General features: G+C 51.9%; 1 long non-coding RNA gene across 1 annotated transcript; it reads right to left on the bottom strand.

Annotated features, from left to right (window-relative positions):
- Window positions 1-4,370: 4,370 nt before the first annotated feature.
- LOC309853892 lies at window positions 4,371-14,892 on the bottom strand. Its single transcript, XR_014306020.1, has 5 exons — window positions 14,439-14,892; window positions 10,822-10,940; window positions 7,206-7,274; window positions 6,611-6,787; window positions 4,371-5,216 (listed from the first exon to the last, which is right to left on the bottom strand). It is a non-coding gene; the product is annotated as an uncharacterized lncRNA (long non-coding RNA).
- Window positions 14,893-15,908: the final 1,016 nt, after the last annotated feature.

The raw sequence follows: 15,908 nt of genomic DNA, 5'->3' as shown, positions 1-15,908 counted from the left end.
TTAAGATTTCTTTATTTGAGAGAGAGTGAGTGAGAGAGAGAACACAAGCAGGGGGAGTGGCAGAGGCAGAGGGAGAAGCAGACTTCCCACAAAGCAGGGAGCCCAATGTGGGGTTTGATCCCAGAACCCTGGGATCATGACCTGAGCTGAAGGCAGGTGCTTAACCTACTGAGCCACCCGGGTTCCCCACGTTCTATCAGTTTTGGCTTCACATATCTGGCAGGTCTGTTTTGTGATACTTACATATTTAGGATTGTCACATCCTCCCAATATATTGATCTTTTTAGTAGTGTATACTGTCTCTCTGTCTCTGCAATTTTTTTTCTCCTGAAGTCTACTTTTGCTGATAATTAATATTAATTAATTGCTTCTTTTATCTGTGTTTTCATGATACAACTTCTTCCATTCTTTAATTTTCAACTTGTCTCTATTATTCCATCTGAAGTGAGTCTCTTGGAGATGGCATATATTTTGTTGTGTTTTTTTTTTTTTAAAGATTTTATTTATTTGTTTGACAGAGAGAGAGATCACAAGTAGGCAGAGAGGCAGGCAGAGAGAGAGAGGAGGAAACAGGCTCCCTGCTGAGCAGAGAGCCTGATGTGGGACTCGATCCCAAGACCCTGAGATCATGACCTGAGCCGAAGGCAGCGGCTTAACCCACTGAGCCACACAGGCGCCCCTTGTTGTGGTTTTTAATCCAACCTGGCAAATACCTACTTTTTAATTGTTGTATTTAGGTCATTTGCATTTAGTGTAATTCTTGATAAGCTAGAGCTTCAATCTGCTGTTTCATTTTCTGGTTTTGTCTGTTTTTTTGTTTTTATTTTTGTTTTCTTTTTCCTGCTTTTGCATGAGTTATGTGAACATTTCTTACAATTCCACTTCGGTTTACCTATTATGTTTTTGAGTGTATCTTCTTGTACAGCTTGTTAGTGGTTGCTGTAGGTATTGCATCAAGCCTATAACTTGATGTCTACTGGTGTGATCATTTTGCCAGTTTGAATGAAATAGAGAAATCTGGGGCTCCTGGGTGGCTCAGTCAGTTAAGCATCTGCCCTTGGCTCAGGTCATGGTCCCAGAGTCCTAGGATGGAGCCCTGCCTCAGGCTCCTTGCTCAGTGGGGAGCCTGCTTCTCCTTCTGGCTCTGTCTGCTTCTCCCCCTCCTTGTACTCTCTTTCGAATAAATAAAATCTTAGGGGAAAAAAAAAAAAGAAATAGATAAATCTTACCTCCCTTTAGGTCCCTCTACCCTCCCCAATTTATAACTGAATCATCTTTAAATTTTTCTCTTTATGTATTTTAGAACAACACCAGGTGGTGTAATAATTTTTGCTTTAACTTTCAAACATAGTTTAGAAAACTTGAGAAGAAAAAGAAGGATGATTGTATTTGCTCATATTTTTGCTTAATGTGTTCTTTCATCCTTCTTGATGTTCTGAGGCTCCTTCATTATTTTCTTTCTGTTTAGAGAATTCTCTTTAGTCTTTTTTTTTTTTTTTTTTTAGGATAGGTATAATTTTTCTTAGTTTTTTTTTCATCTGAATATGTTTAGATTTTCCCTTATTCCTGAAGAACACTGCCAATGGGTATGGGCCTCTGGTACGACAGTTCTTTTGTTTCAGCACTTAAAAATTATTTTGCTCCTTTCTTCTGGCCTCCATGGTTTCTGATGAGAAATCTATTGTTCCAATTGTTTTTCCTTTATATGTAAGGTGGTGTTTCCTTCTGGCTGTTTTCAAGACTTTTTCCCTTCATCTTTAGCTTTCAGAAGTTTAATTTTGATGGGTCTCCGAGTGGCTTTATTTGGATTGTCCTCTTTGGCATTCATTCAGCTTCTTGAATTTGTAGGTTTATATCCTTTACCAAACCTGAGAAATTTCCGGCCATTACCTTTCAGACCTGCCCTTTTTCTCCTCTCCTTCTGGGACTCTGATGAAACGAGTATTAAACCTTTTGTTACAGTCCCACATGTCCCTGAGGCTCTGTTCCTTTTTATTTTATTTTACTTTTCAGTCTATTTTCTCTCTGTTGTTCAAATTGAGCAATTTCTATTGTTCCATCTTCCAGTTCACTGGTTCCTTCCTCTGTCTCCTTTATCCTACTGTTGAGCCCACCCACTGAGTTTTTCTTCCAGTGATTGTACTTTTCAGTTCTAAAATTTCCATTTAGTTTTCTTGACACTTTGTTTGCTGAGACTTATTTTTTTCATTTGTGTTTAGTATATTTGAAATTGTTCATTGAACCTTTTTTTTTTTTTTTATCACAGATGCTTTAAAATTTTGTCAGAGAATTCTAACATCTCTGTCATCTCAGTGTTGAAATTTCTTGGTTACCTTTTTTTTTTTTTAAGATTATTTGAGAGAGAGAGAGAGAGAGAGAGAGAGATTGAAAATGAGCCAGTGGAGGGGCAGAGGGAGAGAGGGAGAATCTCAAAGAGACATCCCACTGAGTGCAGAGCCTGAAACAGGCTTGATCTCATGACCCTGGGGATCATGGCCTGAGCCAAAACCAAGAGTTAGATGATCAACAGACTGAGCCACCCAGGTGCTCCTTGGTTGTCTTTTTGTAATCATTTGTGATCATTCTGGTTCTTGGTGTTAGTGATGTTTTGAACTCTGGCCACTTTCATATTATGAGACTCTAGATCTTATTTAAGCTTTCTGTTTTAGCTGGTGTCCTCTGATTCTGCTCCAGCAGGGGATAGGAAATGGGGGGTGGCCAGCACCTGGTTACAGCCAAGTGGAGATAGAGGTCTAGATTCTCTATTTGGCCTCTGTTGGTGAGGAGGAGGGCAGTGCTCCTCATTCTTGCTGGGTAGGGCTGTTCTCGACTAAAACCACAGTGTGTGTGTGTGTGTTGGGGGTGGATTTCACTGCCACTGGGTGGTGGTGAAAGCCCTGAGTTTCCACTAGATTTCCTCTGATATCATCCCAGAGTAGAGGGAGAGGGGTGCCTCATTATTGCCAGGTCAAGTGCAAGCTGAGGCTCCCCATGTGGCCTCCACTCACATGGCAGCAAGGGCGCCTCATTGTTGGTTGGGGACCCCTGCTGAGGGTGGAAGTCTGGGCTCCCTACTGAGCCTTTGCTGGTGTGGGTGAGGGCGGGGTTGTAATTTTTGTGTGTGTGGTTTTGGGCTGGCATAGATGGTTATCATCTTAAAATTTTCTGTCTTGCCAGGATGTCCCTTTCCAGGCCAGACAGAGCAGGCTTTTGTCAGAGCTTTCTTTGGGTTTGTGCTCACTGGCATTTCCTGGTGGCTGACTTCTTCAGCATCAAGAGGGCACTGCAGGGAATCCAGGGAACTCACCACTGTGTTCCTGCCTGGGTCCCACCTCGCCTGAGGTGGCCTGTCTGCCTTCCCTTTGCTGCTTTTCAGAGTCTTCTTGTGTTTGTCTTACACATAAGTGCCAGGGTTTTAAACAGTACTTAGTGGGAGGCATAGAGAAAAGTGGGACTACTTTATCTCTCCAGAAGCAAAAGTGCCAACTCACTTAAGGGAAAAAAAAAATGTAAACACCACCCCTGCTCTGCCCTTGAACTAAGTAATGCTATTTATCAGATCACAGATCGGATGAGTGCCCGTATTCAGATAAACGTATATTCATATATTTATACGTGTATGTGTGTGTATACAATGTACTCTATGTGTACATATATACACACACATTGTATATGTGTATTACATATACATTAAAGCTTTATTGAAGTGTAATGGAGTTTCAATAAGCCGCACATATTTAAAATGCACAGTGTAATACGTTTTGACGTAGGTGTTCTTATCAGTGCAATCAAGATAGTGAACACATTCGTCTTTCCAGTTTCTTCCTTCCTCTCATTCTTCCTCTGCCATCCCTCACCCCCATCAGTCCCCAGGTGACCCTCTGTTTGCTTCCTGTCTTTAGGTACTAGTTTGCACTTTTTGCCGATTTTATAGATTCACACATGGGTGAACCACAGCAGTAAGAAAAGAACAAACCATAGATAGTGGCAATGACATGGAGGAATCTCAAAATAATTTGCTGAGGGGCGCCTGGGTGGCTCACTTGGTGAAGCGTCTGAGTCTTGATCTCAGCTCAGGTCATGACCTCAGGGTTGTGAGTTCAAGCCCCACGCTGGGGTTCACACTGGGTGTGGAGCCTACCTTAAAAAAGGGGGGGGGCGCCTGGGTGGCTCAGTGGGTTAAAGCCTCTGCCTTTGGCTCTGCTCAGCAGGGAGCCTGCTTCCTCCTCTCTCTCTCTGCCTGCCTCTCTGCCTGCTTGTGATCTCTGTCAAATAAATAAAAAAAATCTTAAAAAAAAGTTTAAATAATTATGCTGAAAGTAAAAAGTGGCAGACAAAGAGTACATATTGTATGATTACAAACACACATGTAAAACAATATAACAACAGACTATATTATATACAGATATTATAACATATTATAACACATACACACCCATCACATCTCAAAATATGGAACTGTTCATCCACATGTTACCCAAAATCAGGTACTTGCAAACTACTATGCTGAGCAATCTCTAAGATCCGGTTTCCAAACCTCAACTCCGAAGTTGTACCCAGGAGGTGCTGGCTCAACCCTCAGGTGCAGGTGCGGAGAGGGGAGGCTGGGGTGCCGTGGGTCAGGGGGAAAAGCCTTCAATAAAGCCTGGAGGCCTCTGGCCGTGAGGTCATTGGCAAATCTTTTCACTTCCCAGAACGTCCCAGAACTTCAGGGTCCTGATGCTTAAAATCAGCTTCAGGAGCAGATGCCCGGCTCCGTCCTCCGGCGACAACCGGGGGGTTGAAGTGAGGCTCGTGCCAGGTGGGCGCTGCTCTCGGGCTCCTGGCCGGGGGTCTCCAGCCTGCCTCAGTCTGGCGTGGATACTGGGCCTGGGGTGGATACTGGGCCTGGGGCTGGCCGGGGCTGGGCAGCATCCTGGTCTCCGGCGGTGTTGGATTTATTAGCTCCTTCACACCGAAGCCTGCTGAGCTGCGAGGACGCTCAGCCCTACTAGGCAGACTGCTTTCAATTCCTGCTGTTTTTCGTTCTGTGGCCAAGACTCCTTCTAGGTTGGGAGAGCAGCTTTGCTTCTTGCCTGAGCATTCTCAGGGTTTCAGCGGCTCGGGCCGGGTCCGCGGGAGAGGGTATGACATGCCGTGGCGATAACGGAGAGCGGAGAGCAGGACAAGGCTGCGCTCCGGCTCTTCTCCGGGGTGTAAATGGCTGAGCCCAGGAGCTGTGAAGGCAACACCGGCTGAACCCAGGGCCCTGCCTCCTCCTCAGGCTCCCCTGGTCCTCCTGGGCTAGGAGGGAACAACAAAGCCCACGCAGTGGGCACCTCTCTTCAGAAGGAGCCGCCTAGGGGACACTGAGGCAGTGGATAAGGGACAAGGGGTTGGCTGTGTGAACTCAGTTCCGTGCCTCTATTTCCCTCTGGCGATGGAGCTGGGAGGGGATACAGACCCCATGTGGCCTGCTGAGAGGCTGTGCTCTAAGGGACAGGAAACCTCAGGCAGAGAAGGGTTGTGGCTGAGGCACGTGGGTTCTGGAACCAACCAACTACCTAGTTCAAGCCGTGCTTCCTTTTCACTGCTGGGGAACTGACCTAGCTCCTCTGTGCCTCAGTTTCACCCTCTGTAAAGTGCGAGTGATCGGTTCTGAGGACATACACACAAAGCTGTTGGAAGGGGACCCTGCACCCGGGGGGCTCCCGGAGGACAGGCCTGTCCTCACCCACAGTGCTTGTTTATTGTCTGTTAGTTTCCCAGATTTCCTAAGATGGCCAAGTGTGAATTTTTCAATAACAAAACAAACAAACAAACAAACAAAAACCAAACTGTTTGAGGGGCGCTGGGGTGACTCAGTCGGTTAGGCGTCCGACTCTTGGTTTTGGCTCAGGTCATGATCTCAGGGTCCTGGGAGCGAACCCCGCATCAGGCTCCTGCCTACTCCCCTTTGTTCTCTCTCTCTCTCTCAAAGGCTCTGCTCAGCAGGGAGCCTGCTTCCTCCCACCCCTGCCTGCCTCTCTGCCTGCTTGTGATCTCTCTCTCTGTCAAATAAGTAAATAAAATCTTAAAAAAAAAAAAAAAAAACCCAAAACTGTTTAAGTGCAAAAATCTGTTTGTTGGAGTTAAGGGGTGTGATCACTCCCTGCCCTCCGAGGGGGCTGTTTGGGGGTGGAGATGTGGGCAGTGCTCTGGGAGGCTTCCTCCACAGGATTCTGATCACCGCCCTGGGGGGATGAGGACAACCCAGGCCTCAGGACCTGCCTGACCCAGGCATCCAGCCCCGGAGAGAGCACAGGAAGGAGGGGGCATTCCCAGGCACTTGAAAATCCCGAGACAGAGGCAAGGAAGCCTCTGGGGGTCCATCTCAGCTCCGCTGCAAGACCCTGCAAGACCCTTCACCATCTGGAGCCTCAACTTCCTCCTCCAGAAACGGGAACAATGAAGGTGACTGAAAACACTGTCTGTGGTGCTATCTGCCCGGTGCCTGGGGCACAGGACGGAAGGGGGGGCTTTATCTCGGGTTACTATTTTTAAATCACTCTGACCTTAGTCCCTCAGGCCTGAGATTTTCTCCCAGGAACTGCAAAGCCCTTCTCCTGAGTTGACCCTTTCGATCCCTCACCTCAGCTCCGTGTTGGCACATCACTTGACAGTTTAGAAAGTATTTTCAGGGGATCCTGGGAGGCTCAGTCCTTACGCGTCTGCCTTTGGCTCCAGTCCTGATGCCTTGATCCTGGGATCGAGCTCCGCTTTGGGCTTCTGCTCACTTTCCCTGCTTGGGTTCCCTCTCTCGATGTCTCTGTCAGATGAATAAATAAAATCTTAAGAACACACACACACACACTGACACACACACACACACAGTATTTTCACCCGTGCTACAACAGGACAGCCCCAGCCACTCCAGCCCCTTTGCGGTATTTTGCCTGATCCAAGTCTCCTGTACTATTATTGGCTCAATACTTTTTAAAAAACTCGGCTCGCATTTTTCTATTTGCCTTGCAAACAATATATATAAATAAAATACCTAAAAAATAAGACAAATGCATTAAACACATGCTGGCTAGCATTGCCTGCCTGATGAGTTCTTGTTAAAAAGGAGCTGAGCGGGTAGGAACGAAACCCACACTACCATTTGTCTGAGACTTTCCTTGGCAACCGATAGAGGGTGAAAAAAAAAAATGAGTAGGCTATTGCTTTCTGGTTGTGCGACCCACCTTGGTTTGGGGCGTTTTGTGGAGTGTGACCCACATCATCCTGTTTACCGTGGTGGTGTGAGTCCACACCTGCGGAAACACCGTGCTAGCCTGTTAAACCCCACAGTAGCAACCCAGGGTATCCATTGCAACCCCCATTTCAAAGGTAGAAAAACTGAGGCCCGGTAAACAGAAGAACCTCTTCAAGACAGGCAGTCATGTCAGAACTTGGAGACTGTGTGATCTCTGTTTCTTGGGGGCTTGACATTACCTAGAAGGATGGGAATCCTTGCACGTGTTAGTCCCACCTCGGGGGGCCACCTGTAAGCTCCTCACCGGCCCTCCCCACCACGCACATCTCTGCCTGCTCTTGAAAAAACGGTGGGCTTGACAGAGCCAGTGTCAGAGAAGATGAAATCTGGAGGCTCAAGGAGTCCCCAGAATCCGGGGCAAACCAGATGCAGCCCTCAAACTGATGGCTTCGTTTCAAATGGTGGTGGGAGGCTGGTGTTTGGGGGAGCCCCGGGCCCTCTGCCGTCCAGCAGCACAGAGACCAGGGGCAGTTCGTTATTTGACACGAGGCCCCAGACTGTCTCCCTCCCCCAGCTCCACAGTGACACAAACCAGGCTCCCCAGGAACCTTCACATCAAAGGGGACTGACCGGGAGGGGGGTGGAGAGGAAGGAGATGGGGCCCCCTTGCTCCCTCTGCTTCCTCTGAAGGAGGCTGGGCCAGGGGCAATTTCCGATGGATGCAGAGAGCAGCTCTCAGGAAGGAGGCAGGGTCCCAGCCTCCCAGCACACCACCCTGGCTCCACCCGCACTTCTCCCCCGGCTGCCTTCCTGAGCGCTGTGTGATATGCTAATAGCAAGTCTGACCGGGGAGGCTGAGTGCTTGGGCCAGCCTTCCCTCCCTCACTGGTTCATTCACTCATTCAACAAACACGTGAGCACCTACTTTGTGCCAGGCACGGGCACAACAGAAACACCTGGCCCTTGAGGAGTTCATGGTCTAGTGAAAGTGACAGGCACTGACCTAAGAACTCAGTTGTAGCTGTGGGAAGGGCAGAGAAGGAAAAAAAGAGGTTATCCAGAGTTAGAAGAGATACAGGGAGAGCTGACCTGTCTAGGAAGGCGTCCTGTGGAAGTAATGAAAGCAAATGAGTAAGTTAACTAGGTGGAGTGGGGAGGAGAGAGGAGGGAGGAGTGTTCTGGGTTGAGGGAAGGTGCAAAGGTCCTGTGGCAGAAGAGAGTCTGCTCTGTATATGACTGTGGGAGGAGACCAGAGTGGCCGCAAGGCAGAGGAAAGAGTGTTAGTATGGTGCTCGGCAAGGCTGGCCATACAGAGAATCCTGAAGGCCGGTTCAAGGGTTTGGTGTTCATCTTCATAGAAATGGGGAATTTATAAATTTTTTTTTCTCTAAAGATTTTATTTATTTATTTGACAGAGATCACAAGAAGGCAGAGAGGCAAGCAGAGACAGAGAGGAGGAAGCAGGCTCCCTGCCGAGCAGAGAGCCCAATGCGGGGCTCAATCCCAGGACCCCGGGATCACCCACTGATCCACCCGGCACCCCTTATCGAGGGTTTTTATTTTTTTACTTTTATTTTATTTTATTTATTTATTTGATAGAGAGAGATCACAAGTAGATGGAGAGGTAGGCAGAGAGAGAGAGGGAAGCAGGCTCCCTGCTGCGCAAGGAGCCTGATGCGGAACTCAATCCCAGGACCCTGAGATCATGACCTGAGCAGAAGGCAGTGGCTTAACCCACTGAGCCACTCAGGCGCCTCAATCGAGGGTTTTTAAATGGGGAAAGAGACGGGATCTAATCAGCATTTTGAAAAAGTCCTTCTGGCTGCCCTGAGAGACTAGGTGGAGGGGCCTGAATGGAACTGGGATGCGGGGGCACAAGACAGGAAGTGAAGGCAAGTCTCACAGAGAGAAGTGGTGTGGCTTGGGTAGTGAGACAGGGTCGATTTGGCTGACTGGCCTCCCCCTGGAGGAAGGCACTGCCATTTATTTGACTGGCCCCCGACTGCTGCTGGCTGTTTAGCTCTCTCCAAGTTTGGTTTTGTAAACAAGGCCACAAGGAGCCGACCTGTGGCTCAACATTTGCAGCCAGGACCAAAGGCTCCCTACGCCTCAGACTTCAAAGAGTGACCCGTCTGTTTCTGCTACAATGTGCCAGGCTGCTCTGGGGGGATCTCTACCCCTTTGCCAACTGAGGACACGCACTTCTCCAGGGCCCATGAGGCCAAAGCCATTGTAGCTGGTGCCTGAAGAAAACCAATACTGACCGAAGACTACTATGAATTCCATGGATGGCTTAAATGGATTTGAGTCTCATCTCCTCCGAGGCACCCAGGAGTCATACCTATCTGGCTGGGGTAAACACACGGATTTGAGGACGCCGCCTTGTCTTCCTCTGAGCCCCCACCCCAAGTCCGAGTCGGAGAGATGCCTGGAGAAGACATTCCCGGCTAACGTGCTCGTCCTCTGGTGGGGGCCCCACAGCGAGGCGATGCGAGCTGGAAGGGCTTCTGAGCTGAGGGGCATGTGGGGAAGGCGGGGAAAAGAGAAGGGAAGAAGGGCAGTCCTCCAGGGGAATGGGTCATGGCCAAAGGCAAGGGTGCTCTGCCCTGGGGACCCGCCCTCTGGCCCTTGCCTGAAGCAGGTCTGTCCCTTCGCAGCAAAACTGGCATAATTGGTGGGGCCTAGTGCGAAATGAAACCGTGGGACTCCCTGTAGAATTGCTCCATTCAAGACGGCAGCCATAGAGCACTGAATGCAGCATGAGGGTCTTCCGAGGACAGGGCCTGGCATGACTGCACAGGCCACAGGCCCTGCTTGGCCTCTCCCTTCTAGAAAAAAGATGTCAGGAGCATGGAGCAGTGGAGAGGAGGTGAGGAAGGCTGGCTCAGGGGCGCATCAGTTAAGAAAGAACCAGGAGCCAACACAGCCCAGCCCTGGCCCATTGTCACTGGAGCTGGGGACCCTCGGGGGCCACCCATCAGGTTGATGGCGTGGATGGAAGGGGTGAAGTGGGGAGCAGATGTGGCCCGAGACCTGGCAGACAGGTGCACACAGAACACCTCCGTGGCCATGGGTTTGGCAACAAAGCACAGAGGCTGATTCAGAGCCAAAGGAAGCAGAGAGAAGGTGGCCAAGGTCATTCAGGGGGGCGGGGACGTAGATGTGAGGGCTGCCTGCAGAGCCAGGAGAGGAATGCTGAGGGCAACAACAGCAGTGGCCCTTCCTGGCTCTGTGCTTGGCTCTCGAAGCCGGCCAGTGTCACCCATCAGGGAAGAAATGACAGAACCTACAGGTCCTAAGCCCCAGCCCCCTGTTCCTCCTTGTCCCCCTCTAGCCCCACCCTGCAAGGGACAGATGGGGAGCAGAGGTCTGGAGTGGTGGGGGACTGGCCACCAGTGGCAAAGGGGGATCCCAGGGGTCCCCACTCCCACAGTGGGGCTGCCCTATACCCTTGTGGACCCCCCCCCCCCACCTGCTCCTCCTCCCTTCACACAGGCCCTGGGGGTGCTGAGGGTAGCGGCAGGTGCATGTGTGTGTTTAGGGCGGGCAGGGGCTCCCCCTCTTCCCAGTGTCCTGAGCCAGGGCCAGCCCCGTGGCCATCTCACCTGTCCTGGTCGACCCCTAGATGTTGCCCCTGGCGCCTTGGTTACCGTTTTAGGATCAGCCACACGGCAGGCTTTCCACTCTATCTGGGTTTGATTGTTCATAAAAAAATTAATGGTCCCTGCAAATAAAGAAGCATAACAACAGAGGAAGGCTTTTTAGACAATCAATTAAAAGCCTGAGAGGGATTATCTCATTGAAATATCAATTTTTAATAGCACCGCGTCTTAGAGTTTCCTCTCAAAAAACTTTGCACACTCCATTTGCCTGCCCTGGTTTATAACTTCATCGCTTGCTGCCTTTGACCAACCTGAGACTCCGAGATGGGCCTCGGGGAACCCAGAACAGGTGCCTGAGAGGGAGCACGGAAGGTCCCTCATTCATTTCCGCATCCATTCACTCATTCACCAAGCGCTCTGTTTGAGCTCCTGCTAGGTGGTAGGTGCAGGTGCTGGCTATGAGGATGACTGAAAAGGACCCCAAATTCTAGCCGTCAGAGCATTCACTGGCTGGAAGGGAGCGGGGAGGCAGCACCAGCCAGGTGAATAAATTGGCAATTGTGAAAGGAGAAGCCATCCGGAAAAATCAACGTCAAGGGACTGAGATGGAGGTTCATGGGCACGGGAGAGGGGATCTCCCTGCGGCTGGAGGAGCCAGGGAAGGATGTGGAGGGAAAGGAGTTTCAGGGCAGAAGCAAGAGGATGCCTGGCGCCCCCCACCCCCCCACCCCGAGGTGGGAAAGGAGTTGAGGTACTGAAGGAATAAAAAGGAAACCAGTGGACTGGGACACAGTCAGGGAGCGGGAAGTGGGGAAACAAGGTGGGAAATGAGACGCCATCCAGACCTCCTAGGGCTTCGGAGGCTGGGGAGGGGCACATGGTACATGCAGAGTGCACCGGGAGCCGCTGGTACATGGGTTCCAGCCCCAGCTCTGGACAACCGTGACCCTGGCTCAAATCCTGCTTGTCAGCGGCTGGGACACCTGGGGAAGCCGCTGGGGTGTCTCAGCTTCTGTATTCTCACCCGCTAAGGTAGGAGAATAATTGTGACACCTCGCAGGGCTGTCATGAGCGCCCAAGGAAGTCGGAGGCAGGCTGCCTGCTGGGGCACCTCTTTTCTCTCTGAACCCACCCTCCTTCGCTTGGCAGCTTCCTCACATCTGCCCTCAGGCGGGGGGAGGAGTTGGGGAATCAGATAAACTTTATCTAATACGGGATTCCCACCAGCCACATCCCAAGCGATTTTGTTAACACACAGAATTCCAGTTTGTCTGCCAGTGGGGTGGGGTTTGTGGGGAAGGAGGTGGTGGTCCAGGAACGGATGAAGACACCTTCGCTTTCTCAGGGCTACCCGCCCCGCAACCCACCCCCCCACATCCCTGAACCTCATTCCATCCTGGAATCAAGAGACCTGGGCAACTGGGCAAGCGGTTGGGTAGGGGTTTCTGAGATTGGGTGGCAGCAGGGAGAGCCCACGGGGTGGGCGGGGGGTGCTGAGTGGGTGGAGCATGCAGGCAGAGGCAGGTCCCAGACAAGGATCCCCAAAGTAGGTATAAGAGCATGACTCTAGGGCGCCTGGGTGGCTCAGTGGGTTAAAAACTCTGCCTTTGGCTCAGGTCATGATCCCAGGGTGTTGGGATGGAGCCCCGCATTGCATCGGGCTCTCTGCTCAGCAGGGAGCCTGCTTCCCTCTCTCTCTCTGCCTGCCTCTCTGCCTACTTGTGATCTCTCTCTGTCAAATAAATAAATAAAATCTTGGGTGCCTGGGTGGCTCAGTGGGTTAAAGCCTCTGCCTTCAACTCAGGTCATGATCCCAGGGTCCTGGGATTGAGACCCGCATCGGGCTCTCTGCTAGGCAGGGAGCCTGCTTCCTCCTCTCTCTCCGCCTGCCTCTCTGCCTACTTGTGACCTCTCTCCCTCTGTCAAATAAATAAATAAAATCTTAAAAAAAAATAAAATAAAATCTTAAAAAAAACAAAAACAACAACAAAAAAACAAGAGCATGGTGCTCCCACACAGACACAATGGGGCCCTCGGACAAAAGTGAACAGTACTGCTGGGAGCTACAGTCTGTGCTGGGAGCTTGGCAAATGTGCTTTCCAACCCCACAGCACCCATGGTACATGAGTAGAAACTGAGGCAGGCTCAGGAAGGTGGGTTGAAACCCACCTGATGGTACAGGTGCCTATCAGGGGTATAGGAGTACCACTCGCTGTCTCAAGTTATAAGAATGAAGGTCAAAGGAGTGGAGGGTCACAGCACTGCTAAAAGGGCCCGGAGCCTCCCAGGTCACACCTGCTGGGGGCCCTTGCTTAGTTTGCTTTGCTCTCTGGACCTCATTTTCCTGGGCCAGGTAATGAGATTCCCAACTCCAAGCTGCCTTAGAGACTAAAGTGGGGTGCGGGATGAGAAGGCTTTGCAGAGTATGTGAGGAAGAGAGCCTGATGTCTGTGGTTCTCTGTGTCATCGGCTCCCTCTTCCCTTCCTCCAGCCTGCTCTGAGCCGGCTCAGACCCCAGACTCACACTCCTGGCTGGACCTGAGAGCAGCAGCAGCAGCCTGGGTTCAGTTCCCGGTCCTGTCAGGCATTGGCTGGTCCCTTCCTTCGCTGGGCCTGGCTTTCCCCAACACGCCATTGCCCACCTCCCAGGCTGTACAGACAAAAATTAAGTGATTCCCTGGGGGAGGAGCAGCAACTCTGAACACACTCCCTCCTCCCTGGGGAGGTCAAATCCCCAGACGCAGGACCCCCACCTGCAGAACTGGAAGGCACAGCCGTCACCCAGTCCAACCAGGCCACAGGTGCAGGGGCAGGGACAGTGCTGGTTGGGAGAGAGGCCATAGCAAGGGGCATGTCTGGATTTTATTGTAGCATAAGGGGGACCTGAGACCAAGGCAACTTGGGGGCACATGCTTAAGGGCATGTAGAGAGCACTACGGGGCCAGGATGTGGAGGGAGACTCTATTTGTCCAGCCCTGGGGAGCCATGGCTAGTTCTTGAGTGGGGAAAGGGAAGGTTAGGATGTACCTCTCTGACTTGGGGAAGCCTGGGAAGTGGGAAAACCACGGAGGAAGGTTTCATGTTCACACCTTTTCAGGCTACCTCCTGCAGAAGGGGGTGCATCTGAGTACCATGGAGACAACCCCCCATGTAGCTGGATCTATGGGGTTGGAGGAGAACTGGGAGGCTTTCCAGGGAGCCCTGCTCCATGGGGAGGAGTCTGCCTGGGGCCTGGGAGGCAGCTGGCATCTCGCAACCCTGCAATTAGTAGGCAGAGGAGCTGGGGGTGGAGGGGTGGGGCTGAGCACTGTGGCTGGTTTATGGGCGCCACTTCTGCCTCCAGGGTCCCCCTCACTGCTCCAGAAGTGTGCCCAGGGTGGCTGGCAGGCCCCCGGCAGACAGAGAACTAGGTTCTTGGGAGAGAATACAGAACAGAGGAAAAGCCAGAAAAATAATACTAACAGTTAAGTCATGTTATTGGGTGTGGGTCTGGACAACCCAATTGCTATCGTGCTCATTTTACAGATCAGGGAATGAAAGCCCAGAGAGGGACAAGGGCTGGCCAAGAGACACAGCCCCCACCCCCATCCAAAAGAGTTGGGGCTAGATGCTAGGGTGACCTGGAGGGCTGGGGTGCAGGGACACTCCTGGGCACGAATTTCCACGCAGGCAACCCTAGGAGCTGCTCCCGGTAGAGTCGGGTTGACATCATGACCTCTGCTGGAGAGCGAGGGGAGGCAAAGCCTTCAGAGGCCTGACCCCAGGGCCCCCACCCTGTCCCTGCAGGGGGGGGAGGGCCTGGGTGGGGCAGTCTGGCCCAGCCGGTTCTCTAGCCTGTCTGGGCACTCCAGGCCTGGCAGGAGAGGCCCTGGGCTGCTGCTGCTGCTTTTGGGTACTGCACTGTCTGCCCTGGGAGACTTCTTATCTGAGCAGCACAGAGACCCACCCAGGCCTGTCCTGCAGGTGCTGCAGTGGGGCTGGAGTTGAGGGGCAGGAGGGATGGTTCTGGCTTCTGCCTCCGACCATACCACCCATATGCCCGCCCTCCCCACCCCTTCCAAAGGTGCCCATAGAGCCCAGGATACCTTGCTGGCTGTTGGCAGGGCTCTCTGGCCTCCTAAGAATGAACTGGGTAGGGTAGGCTGAGCCTGGAAGGACTGGTGGCACTTTGACATGGGCGGGGCAATTCTGGTGGCACTGAGGACTTCAACAGGACCAGAGCTGTAGGTCTTTGGCCCAGCGGAGGGCAGGGGCCTTGCCTTGGAAGGGTGGGATGTGGGAGCTGTAATCCGGGGCCCGGGTTCTGGCCTGGGATCCATCCGACCTGGAATGCCAGCATCCCCACCAATGAGCTGTGTGGCCCTGGGCTAGTTACTTGCTCCCTCTGGGGCTCTGCATCCTTGCTCAAAGGAGGGAAGAGGTAGCGCCTGCCTCAAAGGGCAGGAGGCACATGGCGTGGCTCCATAGGCCTTAACAGTTGTTGGTAGTCGCCCTGCGTGCCCAGGTCCGAGCCCGCAGTGGACAAGTGTGCTCACCCACTAGAGCTCGCATTGACTTTGGATGAGCAGGTTCCCAGGGCCTCCGGTGGGAGGGGACATATATAAATGAGGTGCGTGCAGAGTGAGGCTGCAGGGAGCGGTGGGGACTATGGCCCACTGAGGTGCCTGTGACCCCCTTTTGGGCAGCACCTGCCTCTCCACCCCAGGGGCCCTGGCCACGCAGGGGTGTGAACCCAGCAGAAGTGCTGATTCCTCATGAGAAGGAAACCTACATTTTTCTGAGAAACTCTCCATTACTAATACTAGCAACGTGTATAGTATTGTTTTTAAAGCTCCATGGGAGCCAAAGCTGACCCTTCTGTCGGCAGAGGCTGCTCCCCTCCCCTGTGAACTAGAGGACGCGAGAGCCGGGAACAGAGACGAAGTGTGTTTCAGGCCCAAGGGATCTTCCAGCCCTGGGGTCTGTGGCCGTGTCTCCTGCCTCCAGACTTTGGTTTCTCCTTGGACAGTGCAATAGAAGGCCAGACCCTCTCCTCGCTGACATTCTCAGGAGCGGCCCCACCAGCAGGCAGGGCCGGGAAGGGGGCCTCT

This window comes from Mustela nivalis (genome assembly GCF_964662115.1).
Source record: "Mustela nivalis genome assembly, chromosome: 18".
Taxonomy (NCBI): Eukaryota; Metazoa; Chordata; class Mammalia; order Carnivora; family Mustelidae; genus Mustela; species Mustela nivalis.
The sequence above is the reverse complement of the archived record's forward strand: the minus strand, read 5'-3'. Positions and strand labels throughout refer to the sequence as shown.